Source organism: Protomyctophum parallelum (genome assembly GCF_964188405.1).
Source record: "Protomyctophum parallelum genome assembly, chromosome: 8".
Lineage (NCBI taxonomy): Eukaryota > Metazoa > Chordata > Actinopteri > Myctophiformes > Myctophidae > Protomyctophum > Protomyctophum parallelum.
This window is the reverse complement of record NC_139703.1, coordinates 4,159,194-4,174,193: the sequence shown is the minus strand read 5'-3', so window position 1 is coordinate 4,174,193 and position 15,000 is coordinate 4,159,194. Positions and strand designations below refer to the sequence as shown.

Below are 15,000 nucleotides of genomic sequence, written 5' to 3'. Positions count from 1 at the left end.
GCCCCATGCTCGAATGCCCCCGCCCCCCCCCCCCCCCCCCCCTGTCAAAAAGAGCTAAAATCCCAAAAACTAAAGAAAGCAGCAAATGAAAGAAAATTAACATTCACCTTGTATAGTTTCTCTAATAACAACCTAAAACATGAACCTTGGTTGAAAAAAACTAAAGTCGTCCTTTAATTCACGTGGCAGATGTTTCTATTCATATCAGTGTTGTTTTTGGCATCACATTTCTATTTTAGTTTAGTCATAGTCTTTGGACTGAAACTTCATTTAGTTTTAGTCACATTTTAGTCACCTGGAATGTCTTAGTCTGTTAGTCTAGTTTTAGTCGACTAAATCTACAGTTGATTTAGTCGACTGAAATGTATTTTGGCGAGTCTTGATGCCGTCCTAATGAGTGTTTTTACACTTGCTGAAAATAGCCGATCTACAAGCTCACAACGCGTCGCGCTGCGACACGTTGTGAGCTTGTAGATCGGCTATAGATCGGCTATCGGCATGCAACAAGTGTAAAATGACTTATACTGGATCTCTTGTCCACTAGTCCCTTCCTAACATTTTAGTCTAGTTTTTACGAACGAAATTGTCAGTATATTTAGTCTTAGTTTTAGTCATCGTAGCTTAGTTTTCATTTAGTTTCCATTTGTTTTTGTCAGTGAAAAAGGTAGTCGACGAACATTTTTCGTCTTCGTTTTAGTCGACGAAAACAACACTGCGTGACATCACCATCAAAACCGTTACCCGGAAGTTATGCAGGAACGCCTAATGAGTGACAAAAACAATACTTTCTGGCCTCGACAGCCCCATATATACATCCACACAGTACATCTGATCCGATTGCATTAACTCATTCTGACCTGAGATCAGATTCATACGAGGTTTCCACTGCACACACACTGGTCTGATTAACCCATTCTGACCTGAGATCAGATTCATACGAGGTTTCCACTGGACACACACTGGTCTGATTATAACCCATTCTGACCTGAGATCAGATTCATACGATGACACTCACTTTATGCACGTGCATATTTACCCTCTATTTAAATTATACATGTTTCAGGGTCATGTCATGTGATCACCTTCTACCTTTTGGGCAGCGCTGATCGTACAACATCTGCGGCTGCAGCGACTGCAGCGGCTGCAGCGACTGCAGCGACTGCAGCGACTGCAGCGCAGGCGTTCAGTAGACGCTGTGTCGCAGACAGCAGCAGAGTTAAGGCAGTAAACGCTGCGTCCCAGGCATCAGCAGAGTTAAGGCAGTAAACTCTGCGTCGCAGACAGCAGCAGAGTTAAGGCAGTAAACTCTGCGTCGCAGACAGCAGCAGAGTTAAGGCAGTAAACTCTGCGTCGCAGACAGCAGCAGAGTTAAGGCAGTAAACTCTGCGTCGCAGACAGCAGCAGAGTTAAGGCAGTAAACTCTGTGTCGCAGGCAGCAGCAGAGTTAAGGCGGTAAACTCTGTGTCGCAGACAGCAGCAGAGTTAAGGCAGTAAAAGCGTCGCAGGCAGCAGCAGAGTTAAGGCAGTAAACTCTGCGTCGCAGACAGCAGCAGAGTTAAGGCAGTAAACTCTGCGTCGCAGACAGCAGCAGAGTTAAGGCAGTAAACTCTGTGTCGCAGACAGCAGCAGAGTTAAGGCGGTAAACTCTGTGTCGCAGACAGCAGCAGAGTTAAGGCGGTAAACTCTGCGTCGCAGACAGCAGCAGAGTTAAGGCAGTAAACTCTGTGTCGCAGACAGCAGCAGAGTTAAGGCAGTAACTCTGTGTCGCAGGCAGCAGCAGAGTTAAGGCGGTAAACTCTGTGTCGCAGACAGCAGCAGAGTTAAGGCAGTAAAAGCGTCGCAGGCAGCAGCAGAGTTAAGGCAGTAAACTCTGCGTCGCAGACCAGCAGCAGAGTTAAGGGCAAGGCAGTAAACTCTGCGTCGCAGACAGCAGCAGAGTTAAGGCAGTAAACTCTGCGTCGCAGACAGCAGCAGAGTTAAGGCCGTAAACTCTGTGTCGCGGACAGCAGCAGAGTTAAGGCAGTAAACTCTGCGTCGCAGCAGAGCTAAGGCGTGAGCGGACCGGCGGCTGTTTGCTTTGAAGTTGTAACGTGACAAATGTGAGCGTTTGGTTTGGTTTGTGAGACGGCTGCTGGAACACAGGCTGGTTGCTGTGATGACACGACAACAAAGACCTGAAGAAAAGACAAGCTGGACTCGCTCAGAGAGAGAGAGAGAGAGAGAGAGACCTTCAAAAGGTGTTGGTTTTAAAGCAATTCCTCACGGTCGCTCACAAGCCCCCCCCCCCCCCCCCCCCCACACACACACACACACGCTGGACTTGACGCACAGACGCACAACACACGCACGCACACACCACACGCACACACGCAGCAACTGTTGTTTTGTGGGAAGCGATTCAGTGCAATCTGTGCTGATCAATAAATCAATGATTGCAATCAACTGATTGAATCAACTAATAGTCACTCTGTTCTGTGATCAGGATGTATGACTTCACCGTCAGCTCCATGGAAACGACTTCACACACTGAGACCCGAGGACCATTCTACAAATGTCTTCTAAATCACGACACTTTTCTGTATAACCTCATGTTTCAAAAATTCAAGCGGTGCTCCACCTATTTCATGTCAACGACCCCCAGAAATGATCTGTATTTGGCCGGCGCCGACCCCCCAGAAACCAAAGACTGCCTCCCCCTGGCCAGCCGGGGCGCCTGATGGAGGGGAAAGGAACTGGTTGGAATAACGTGTTCCTTCCACGCGCTACGTCCAACCAGGGAAACTCCCCCCCCTGTCAGGTGTAAAGGAGCAACTTGGACTCCTCATGCATGAAGGAAGCATGAGTTCAAGTCCCTTGTCCCCCATATATGGGGACTAGGTTGGTGGAGGGTGTGTAGAGCCCAGGATCACATTATTAGATAATTGACACAGGGAATGAAAAATGGGTTACAAAATCATGGGATAAAAAAAAAAAAAAAAAAAAAAAGAGCTGCTATTTTTCAACAGCTACAGTAAGACACCAACAGGGGTTCCTGTCCTGAATGAGTTAACCCATTCTGACCTGAGATCAGATTCTAAAAATGTCTTCTACATCCTGACAGTTTTCATTCCGACCTGAGATCAGATTCTGAAAATGTCTTCTACATCCTGACAGTTTTCAGAAAAAGCTATGTTTCTATGTCAGTCATTCTTCGATTTTGAAAAAATAGCAGACCTACAAGCTCATAGAGCGCCACTCGGTGGCGCTCTATGAGCTTGTAGATCTGCTATTTTAAAATGGGTTAAACTCTATATGATGTCATTCATGGCTAATCAGACAATTAACTTGGCTTCTACAACTAAAATAAAATGACACCTTAAATATTTCATTTCTTTCATTAAATAAATATGTGGTCCAGCCCTATGGAATGTATGGAATACATGCACGTGCTAATATTTTTTTTTTTTTTAATATTGCTTTGACGCTCATATTATCCTTAAGTAGTTTTTTTATTAGCAGATGCATTCCATACATTCCTGTCCAGGGTTGGACCATAATGGACAAATTACATCATCAACTTGCGAAAGGAGCAGGTGAGTGAAATATTCTCTTTTTCAAATGTTTTATTTTAGTCAGAGGTCAAGTTTAATGTTTATTTTAGTCAGAGGTCAAGTATAATGTTTTATTTTAGTCAGAGGTCAAGTTAATGTTTTATTTAGTCAGAGGTCAAGTTTAATGTTTTATTCTAGTCATAGAGGCCAAGTATAAATGTTTTATTTTAGTCATAGAGGTCAAGTATAATGTTTTATTTTAGTCAGAGGTCATACGCACGCACACGCAGCCGCGCGCGCACGCACGCATCACACACACACACACACACACACACACAAAACACACACACACACACACACACACACACACACACACACACACACACACACACACACACACACACACACACACACACACACCACACACACACACACACACACACACACACACACACACACACACACACACACACACACACACACACACACACACACACAGATGCAGAGATAACCTCTAAAGACTAAAGGCTGTTACCACTATTAGAGATGCAGAGATGCAGAGATGCAGAGAAGCAGAGATAACCTCTGGACTAAAGACTAAAGGTTTTGTACCACTATTAGAGATGCAGAGAAGCAGAGATAACCTCTGGACTAAAGACTAAAGGCTGTTACCACTATTAGAGATGCAGAGATAACCTCTGGACAAAATACTAAAGGTTGTTACCACTATTAGAGATGCAGAGATAACCTCTGGACTAAAGACTAAAGGTTTTTTACCACTATTAGAGATGCAGAGATGCAGAGATGCATGCTGGTTTCATGGAGAAAAAAAGATAATTGAGATGTTGATTATTTGGAGGAAAGAGAGAGAAGTGAAGCTCCTAGGATTGGATCAGCCAGACGATATACTTTACAGTGTAGGCTACTAATAACACACAGACACACTGTAGGATATACTTTACAGTCAGTAGGCATACTAATAAAACACAGACACACTGTAGGATATACTTTACAGTGTAGGCTACTAATAACACACAGACACACTGTAGGATATACTTTACAGTGTAGGCTACTAATAAAACACAGATTATGTACACTTTGTACAGTGGACTCTCACCACTGTAGACAGTATAATTTACAGTACTACTGTGTACTGTACTCACCCACTACTCTGGACGGCGTTTACCACATTCCGTGATGTGCTTGTGATATTTGTACATGTGCGTGTATGTGATATTTGTACAGGCACAAAACCAAGCGAACCCTCATGTCCTGTCCAGAGCAATGAAACACAAGTACAATACACACACATGCTCTCTCTTCGCTCTCTCTCTCTCTCTCTCTCTCTCTCTCGTCTCTCTTCACAACAGTGGTTTTCAACATGTGGCCCCACAGGGGGTGGGTGGGGGTCCCCAGATGACAGTGAAGTGATAATCTAAGGACCTTAAAGACATGTGATACGTCAAATACAGGAGAACAGACCATTACTGAGGACAGCTCTTATCATCATAGATCACATTCCATGCTCAGCCAATCAGCTGAGCACATTCCGTGTTCAAGACAGACAGACAAGACAGACAGACCGATATCAGATATAATTAATTAATTATGAAACATAGCGTTCACGTATGAAACATAGCGTTCATGTATGAAACATAGTGTTGACATAACAATAACAGTAACAATAACATGAACGTGCACAATGACAGTCAGCTGCAATGCTAAATTGGGCCACTGTGTCCATTTGGCCTCACTGGGTGTCTCTACTCATATATACTCTATAAGGTCAGAACAGTCAAAGACTCCTTATATCTCTACTCATATATACTCTATAAGGTCAGAACAGTCAAAGACTCGTTATATCTCTACTCATATATACTCTATAAGGTCAGAACAGTCAAAGACTCCTTATATCTCTATTCATTTAACTTTAAGGAGCTCTTATTCCAGACTGGCCTTCATAAGTAGCTCAGTAAACACAGGGAGGAGGGGGGGGGGGTCTCAGCTCTCTGTAGCTGAAGCAGAGGGAGGAGGGGGGAGGGGGGGGGAGCAGAGTTTAAAGAAGAGAAAGGAGGATTATCACCTGAATGAGCGACACCCCAGGTAGAGAGAGAGAGAGTTAATCCTGCCTCAACCCCCCCCCCCCCCCCCCCCTCACACACACACACACACACACACACACACACACACACACACACACACACCCCCCAGTCAGCCTAATCTCTTAACGGAGTCTCTTGACATTCTAATTGCATAATTCAAGGCCTTTTGTTTTCAGAATGCAAATGGTGTAAAATGAGCCCACATGAATAAGGGATTAATCTCCCCTATGCACCCCCCCACACACACATACACACCCCCCCGACCGCCTAGAGATACAGGATCTATCTGCACTGTAGGAGAGAGAGAGAGAGAGAGAGAGAGAGAGAGAGAGAGAGAGAGAGAGAGAGAGAGAGAGAGAGAGAGAGAGAGAGAGAGAGAGAGAGATAGATAGATAGATAGATACAGTATGTGACAGTGACAGGAGAATAGTGACTTCATGCTGTGTGTGTGTGTGTGTGTGTGTGTGTGTGTGTGTGTGTGTGTGTGTGTGTGTGTGTGTGTGTGCGTGCGTGCGTAAATTACCGCCATTGGCAGCAACAATTACAACGTAACCACCTTGACCACTGTGTCTCTAATGTTGTCAATAGGTGTCACTTTTTTACCAAACTCAGTTTGCAAATAGCCTTTGATCTACAAGACACTGTTTGGACAGATACAATGTAAAAACAAGACAGATACAATGTAAAAACAAGACACTGTTTGGACAGATACAATGTAAAAACAAGACACTGTTTGGACAGATACAATGTAAAAACAAGACACTGTTTGGACAGATACAATGTAAAAACAAGACAATGTTTGGACAGATACAATGTAAAAACAAGACAATGTTTGGACAGATACAATGTAAAAACAAGACACTGTTTGGACAGATACAATGTAAAAACAAGACACTGTTTGGACAGATACAATGTAAAAACAAGACAATGTTTGGACAGATACAATGTAAAAACAAGACACTGTTTGGACAGATACAATGTAAAAACAAGACACTGTTTGGACAGATACAATGTAAAAACAAGACACTGTTTGGACAGATACAATGTAAAAACAAGACACTGTTTGGACAGATACAATGTAAAAACAAGACACTGTTTGGACAGATACAATGTAAAACAAGACAACGTTTGGACAGATACAATGTAAAAACAGGGCCAACACTACAACTCCCCCATAATGCCTCTACAACTCCTCCATAATGCCACTACAACTCCTCCATAATGCCTCTACAACTCCTCCATAATGCCACTACAACTTGGCCTTGATCCAGTCTCTCCACTCCAGCAGACATGTTTTAACCATCCTTTACCAACTCAAGGATGGTCTCAAAGTCACTCCTCTGCAACGTTGCCACTCTTAAACCATTCTGATCGGGAACCCCTTTTGGTGTTAGCATCATGTTATGCTTTAGCTATTGAAAAATAGCAGATCCACAAGCTCATATTGTAGGTCTGCTATTTTGAAAAAAATCGAATAACGACTGACATAGAAACATGGGGTGCATACTTAGTTTAGACTAGTCATTGGTTAGACATGGGTTAAGGTTAGGTTTAGGTGTGCTGCCCCGTTGGAGGTTAGGGTTTAGGGTGAGGTTTGAGATAGGTTGTAGTTGTAGGACTAACGACTGGTCTAACCAATGACTAGTCTAAATCAAAAACTGTCTAAACTAAGTACACACAGCCATATATCTGTTATTAGCTAATTAACCAGAAAAAGCAAATAAGGCCTTAATGGCTGGCTCTTCTTGTGTGGAAGACAAAGCCTCCATGGCTTCTTCATGTTTGTGAAAGCCGGGCCGCCCTGTGGTCGCGATGCGTCTGCACACAGAGAGGAGGAGAACAATAGCCCGGCAAAGTGGTGTGAATGACACCTCTTTGCATGTCATTGTGCCTCTAAATGTCGGCAGGTTATTCACAACACAGAGAGGCTGAAACCAGACACCGCTGCCTGGGCTCCTTATGGGAGAGGAAAAGGCCCACCTAACCTACTGAAACCCCCTTCTGCCTGGGCTCCTTATGGGAGAGGAAAAGGCCCACCTAACTACTGAAACCCCTTCTGCCTGGGCTCCTTATGGAGAGAAAAGGCCCACCTAACCTACTGAAACCCCTTCTGCCTGGGCTCCTTATGGAGAGGAAAAGGCCCACCTAACCTACTGAAACCCCTTCTGCCTGGGCTCCTTATGGGAGAGGAAAAGGCCCACCTAACCTACTGAAACCCCTTCTGCCTGGGCTCCTTATGGGAGAGGAAAAGGCCCACCTAACCTACTGAAACCCCTTCTGCCTGGGCTCCTTATGGGAGAGAAAAGGCCCACCTAACCTACTGAAACCCCTTCTGCCTGGGCTCCTTATGGGAGAGGAAAAGGCCCACCTAACTACTGAAACCCCTTCTGCCTGGCTCCTATGGGAGAGGAAAGGCCCACCTAATCTACTGAAACCCCTTCTGCCTGGGCTCCTTATGGGAGAGGAAAAGGCCCACCTAACCTACTGAAACCCCTTCTGCCTGGGCTCCTTATGGGAGAGGAAAAGGCCCACCTAACCTACTGAAACCCCTTCTGCCTGGGCTCCTTATGGGAGAGGAAAAGGCCCACCTAACCTACTGAAACCCCTTCTGCCTGGGCTCCTTATGGGAGAGGAAAAGGCCCACCTAACCCTACTGAAACCCCTTCTGCCCGGGCTCCTTATGGGAGAGGAAAGGCCCACCTAACCTACTGAAACCCTTCTGCCTGGGCTCCTTATGGGAGAGGAAAAGGCCCACCTAACCTACTGAAACCCCTTCTGCCTGGGCTCCTTATGGGAGAGGAAAAGGCCCACCTAACCTACTGAAACCCCTTCTGCCTGGCTCCTTATGGGAGAGGGAAAGGCCCACCTAACCTACTGAAACCCCTTCTTCTGGCATCAAGACCTCTATATAGGACTGAGAGTCTATGTCAGTCGCTCTTCGATTTTACTAAAATAGCAGACCTACAAGCTCATAGTGTGCCACTCGGTGGCGCGCTATGAGCTTGTAGATCTGCTATTTTTCAATAGCTAAAGTATAACGTAATGCTAACACCAAAAGGGGTTCCCGATCAAAATGCGTTAAGACCTCTATAGGACTGAGAGCACTTTTTACAAAATGACCCGTAAGGGGTCCATTTGGTTCCATGTGTTACACACTCTCAGAGCCACAGACCCGTAAGGGGTCCATTTGGTTCCATGTGTTACACACTCTCAGAGTCACAGACCCGTAAGGGGTCCATGTGGTTCCATGTGTTACACACTCTCAGAGTCACAGACAGTAAAGAGTCTTTGACTGTTCTGACAGTAGGAAGTGTGAATTGGATCCGTGTCATGTTTCAACAGGCCTGGTGAGAAGGATGGTGACCTCATCACCTCATCATCATCTCACTGTGAACACCTGATAATAAACACGAAGGTGACTAGTCTCACTTATCCAGACAACTAGTCCACAATCTACAGTAGAGTCTGGAACTACAGCTCCTGAATGTTATATAGAGTCTGGAACTACAGCTCCTGAATGTTATATAGAGTCTGGAACTACAGCTCCTGAATGTTATATAGAGTCTGGAACTACACCTCCTGAATGTTATATAGAGTCTGGAACTACACCTCCTGAATGTTATATAGAGTCTGGAACTACAGCTCCTGAAATCAGAGTAAGGAAGCTGCCATTCCGTTCACGAAAATATATTTAAAAAATATCTTTAGAGCTTGTTTTTGTAGACTGTACGACGGAAGCATTTATATTTTACTCATGATCAGAGCTCCCGTTGCTCCAGACTGTACGACGGAAGCATTTATATTTTACTCATGATCAGAGCTCCCGTTGCTCCAGACTGTACGACGGAAGCATTTATATTTTACTCATGATCAGAGCTTCTGTTGCTCCAGACTGTACGACGGAAGCATTTATATTTTACTCATGATCAGAGCTTCCGTTGCTCCAGACTGTACGACGGAAGCATTTATATTTTACTCGTGATCAGAGCTTCCGTTGCTCCAGACTGTACGACGGAAGCATTTATATTTTACTCATGATCAGAGCTTCCGTTGCTCCAGACTGTACGACGGAAGCATTTATATTTTACTCATGATCAGAGCTTCCGTTGCTCCAGACTGTATGACGGAATCATTTGGACATTGCGAGAGGCAACAGTCTGACAATGCCAGATATATATGGTGACTAAGTGATTTCAGTCAGAGATAAGTCCAGTTTAGACTTGATCAATAATTACAGGAGTCATCAAACCATCAAACACATCTGGCTCCTACATAGAACACGTCCGGGCAGCTCAGACAGACAGACAGACAGACAGACAGACAGACAGACAGACCCGTTGTATCAGGACTGTCTTATGGTTGTACAGTATATACTATTACTCCAAGACAGATTCTCTAGTCATTCACCTGTTGAATAACATCGTGTGTGTGTGTTAATATCAGATCACACTGTCTGCTACGGATAAAAAACAACACATGAATCCGAGTCTGTTTATCTGCTCTCTCTCTCTCTCTCTCTCTCTCTCAGAAGAATGCGACCCACCTTGCCTGCCCTGTCTCTCCTGCACATTAATCACAGTGTTATTGGCTGAGCCTCGCCAGAGCCTTAGATATAGACAGAGTTACGCAAACTGCCTAGACTTCTATTGAGAATGGGGGCCAACCAACTGGGACAAGTCCTGGCCCGGGAAGTAGGCAGAAATGCATTGGACCCACCAGGCAATAGCCCAGCTTCAATGATCTTAAATCCCTTTATTTTAGATTGTTTCTTAGTAATAGTACAACATAAACATTACAGAGACTTTAGTCGTCACTGTACAACACTTTAAAACAGTCGTCATGTTGCACACATTGCCTAAAATAGCTCTTGTTTGCGCCGCCCTCGTTGAAAACAATGTACTGTATTTCTAACAGTTCAGGCTGCATGAGCAGTGCTCGGTTTCTGCCCCCTCAATGTCCTAACTCTTCTATTAGATGGCTCTGGGTTTCTGCCCCCTCAATGTCCTAACTCTTCTATTAGACGGCTCTGGGTTTCTGCCCCCTCAATGTCCTAACTCTTCTATTAGACGGCTCTGGGTTTCTGCCCCCTCAATGTCCTAACTCTTCTATTAGACGGCTCTGGGTTTCTGCCCCCTCAATGTCCTAACTCTTCTATTAGACGGCTCTGAGGCTCACATGACAACAGAGAGACTCCTACAATGAGCTTTATCTTCAAATGACCCGCGATGCAATAAATACCTGATTGATTGCAAACAAATACACTTGATCAGACAGTAAGAAAAAAGGGCTCATTTCAGTTCCACTGTGTGATATAGACCAGTGGTCCTTGAGGGGGTTCCAAGGGGGTCCCCAGCTAACTGAGGGGGTTCCAGGGGGTCCCCAGCTAACTGAGGGGGTTCCAGGGGGTCCCCAGCTAACTGAGGGGGTTCCAGGGGGTCCCCAGCTAACTGATGGAGACTTGGATAATTAGATAATGGATTTAATTAATAGATCATTAAACTCTTGAGAGTGTAAAATGACGTCTCCATTTGTTTTTGTTTTTTTTGTGTGTTAAAGATCTATAATAAGGGTCCATTTGGTTACCGACTCTCCATCATTTAGCTGGGGACCCCCTGGGACCCCCTCAGTTAGCTGGGAACCACCTGGGACCCCCTCAGTTAGCTGGGGACCCCCTGGAACCCCCTCAGTTAGCTGGGGACCCCCTGGAACCCCCTCAGTTAGCTGGGGAACACCTGGGACCCCCTCAGTTAGCTGGGGACCCCCTGGAACCCCCTCAGTTAGCTGGGGACCACCTGGGACCCCCTCAGTTAGCTGGGGACCCCCTGGAACCCCCTCAGTTAGCTGGGGACCCCCTGGAACCCCCTCAGTTAGCTGGGGACCCCCTGAGTTAGCTGGTGACCCCCTGGGACCCCCTCAGTTAGCTGGGGACCCCCTGGAACCCCCCCCCCCCCCCCCCAGGGGCCCCCGGACCACCCTTTGAGAGTGAAACAATGGCTCCAGATACACATCATGGGTTTGACTTCATTTACATTCTTTACAAACCTTATCAATCTGTATACCCACTATACCAGATCTACAAGCTCACAGCACGTCACAGCGCCACGCCTCCGCCACCTTATAGATCTACTAATCCCCCCCCCCCCCCCCCCCCCCCGGGTTAGAAAAAAGTAGTTTGCGGTTTAAATCCGTCAACGCCATTTTCTGAAAACACATTTAGTTTTTTTGTTTTGGCGTTGAAGGAAGGAGGGGGGGGGGAGGGGGGGGCTGGGGCATTGTTTGAAAGACCTGCCATTCACACGTCACGTCACACACGCACACACGCACACACACACACACACACACTCACACACACATTCACACGTCAGTCACAAGTCATTCATACAGAAAACAAACAGTGCTTCGCGATGAATAAATCCAAACTCTCTCTCTCTCTCTGGCATTACACACAAGTCACTACGCACATAACACACACACAGGCACGCACACACACACACACACGCACACACACACACACACACACACACACACACACACACACACAAGTCACTAAGCACATAAACAAACAGTGCAGGGTGAGAATCCAATGGAATCTGGCCCTTCCTGTGGAGAGAGAGCTCTAGTGATAACACACCACCGCCACCCGCACTCTGATAAGACACGCACACACACACACACACACACACACACACACACACACACACACAGACCGTAGAACCCCAGGCAGGGAGCCGAGCCGAGCAGAGACTAACAACTAATAGTTTTTTACTCACACTGAACGCTGGCCGTGCCGGCCCAGGCGAAAGGGTCCAGGCCGGGGGAGAAGTACGGGGTGGTCTTGCCTCCTCCGAGGCCCCCCCCTCCCCCTCCTTGGTGGTGGTGGTGGTGGAGGTGGTGGTGGTGGTGGGGCCCCCCGACCCCCGGGTGGTGCCCCCCTCCTCCGGGCACGTCGAAGAGGCCCCCGCCGGGCGGCCTGGGGGCCACCAGCCCCAGGGCCTCCATGCAGTCAAACATACTCCTCTCAAACAGAGCCAGGGCGGAAGATCTGAGAGCTCTCACACTGCCCCGAGGAACCACAGTCTCCTCTCCTCTCCTAGTCCTCTGAGAGGTCTCACACTACCCCGAGGAACCACAGTCCTGTCCTCTCCTCTCCTAGTCCTCTGTGTGTTGTTCACCACACTGAGCTCCAAAGGCCTGAGGAACCACAGTAGTCCTCTCCTAGTCCTCTCCTCTCTGTGTTGTTCACCACACTGAGCTCCAAGGCCTGAGGAACCACAGTAGTCCTCTCCTATAGTCCTCTCCTCTCTGTGTTGTTTACCCCGCTGAGCTCCAAAGCCCCCGAGCGTTGACAAGCTGCTGGAGCCCAGCCAGACAGCGGTGGTTCTCCTCCCACACGGTGACTACACTCTACTCTACACTCTAATACACTCTACTGCTGCTGCTGCTGCTGTCCTGATCAGCAGCTCTGCTCTGACCTGCTCCAAAACAGACCCAGGTGTCTGTCTGTCTGTCTGTCTGTCTGTCTGTCTGTCTGTCTGTCTGTCTGTCTGTCTCTCTCTCTGGGCAGGCAGCAGAGCTTCCTTCCTTCTCTCTCTCTTGATGTTGAGCTTCTCTCTCTCACCCTCGAACTGCTGTAACTGATCTAAACTCTCTCTCTCTCTCTCTCTCTCTCTCACACACACACACACTGAACTGCATGTTCAGAGGAGGAGGGGAGGGGTCACAAAAGCAAAGGGGGCGGGCCCACTGCATTTGATTGGCTGCAGAACAAGCCTATCCCCTCCTCCCTCCCTCCCTGCCAGGCAGCACACACACACACACACACACACACACACACACACCATGTTAATGCTATCCTCTTCATATTTCATATTGTGCAAAAAAAATGAAAACAAATACTGACCCCCCCCCCCCCTCCTCCCCCCTCCCCATTATTTTCTTTTTCCTCTTTCCTCCTCACGTCACGCAATAATGTTGCTCTCTCTCTCTCTGTCTATGTCTCTCTCTCTCTCTCTAGCTCTCTCTCTCTCTCTCTGATAAAGCGACCATGACAGAGATAGAGATAGTAATAATATGTATTATTTCTCAGTACGGTAGAGTACAGTATATATAAGTGTTACATAATATACTGCAAACAGTGTCTTCTTGCCTGTAATCTGTTGCTCTCTCTCTCTCTCTCTCTCTCTCTGTGCATACCATAACCTGCTGCTCTGTGGACCTAACTAAGTGTTACCACATTTACAGTAGACCCCATACTGTACTGTACTGTACTGTGCTGTACTGTGCTGTGCTGTACTGTACTGTACTGTACTGTGCTGTACTATACTGTACTGTGCTGTGCTGTACTGTGCTGTACTGTACTGTACTGTACTGTACTGTGCTGTACTGTACTGTACTGTACTGTACTGTGCTGTGCTGTGCTGTGCTGTGCTGTACTGTACTGTACTGTACTGTACTGTACTGTACTGTACTGTACTGTACTGTACTTGCTGGTGTGTGTGTATAAATGTACATATGTAACATAGTGTACACCAGTGCCCCCCCCCCTCTCTGTTCTACACATGGTGCCTGGTAGGAGGACACCTGCTGGTTGAAGGTAGAACTGCCTGACGTGACATACTATATTAAACACTAAACACATGGGCTGTATTTTGCGTGTCTTAAGTACCAGGTCTTATTCCCTAACTTGAGTAAACTAAAGACCTGGAGGCGTGACCAATGTCATTTGGCTATTCTGAGTGGCAGAAGAGCATAAAATACAGCCCTAAATATTGCGCCACCCCTTACCCCTTATCCATAATTTGCCATTTGTTACCATTTAAAAAAAAAAACTTTAAAATAGTTCAAATAGCCGATCTACAAGCTCACAATGTTTCAATGTAGATCGGCTAGTTGAACTACTTTAAAAGGTTTTTTTAAATAGCAAAAGGTTTTTTTTTAATAGCAAAAGGTTTTTTTCGTCTAAATTACTTTAGCTGTAAGGGGTAAGATGGAGTGTTTAAAACTAAACCTTATTTATAACCTCAGTGAAACACAAATACAACAATAAGACAAACTCTGGGAAGACTATATATTCTTAAACTTAAAACAAATTGCATTTTTTTCTTCATTTCATGCATTTCTACAAAGCTTGGTGTAAACTGTTGATACAATCGCCAGCAGTATTCTGAAGTATCGCATTCATCTGATGTGAACCCTTTGCAGCAATTTATTCAAATGTAATTGAATTCTAATCTCAGCAAGACAGATGGCTTCTTGGTTAGAGTGGGTGACAATATTATCACACGGAAAGATGAATACCTACCTAGGTTCCATCCTGGAGGCTAATCTTTACGGTGATAAAATGGCCACCAACGTAATCAAAAAAGTCA

At 46.0% G+C, this 15,000-nt stretch overlaps 1 protein-coding gene and 1 long non-coding RNA gene across 3 annotated transcripts in view; both read right to left on the bottom strand.

The window, feature by feature from the left end:
• Positions 1-15,000, bottom strand: part of LOC310862765 — a 191,228-nt gene that overhangs the window by 22,667 nt on the left and 153,561 nt on the right. The window lies entirely within an intron of this gene.
• The window catches only part of LOC310862741 (retinoic acid receptor gamma-A-like), a 53,515-nt gene that overhangs the window by 19,992 nt on the left and 18,523 nt on the right, over positions 1-15,000 (bottom strand). Inside the window, exon 1 of one of the 2 annotated variants that reach the window (XM_083770807.1) lies at positions 12,403-12,527. The exons of the other annotated variant lie outside the window; for it this stretch is intronic. The gene's annotated coding sequence lies outside the window, so the exon portion shown is untranslated. Of the gene's footprint in view, positions 1-12,402; positions 12,528-15,000 lie in introns of those variants that run through there. 2 annotated transcript variants of the gene reach the window in all.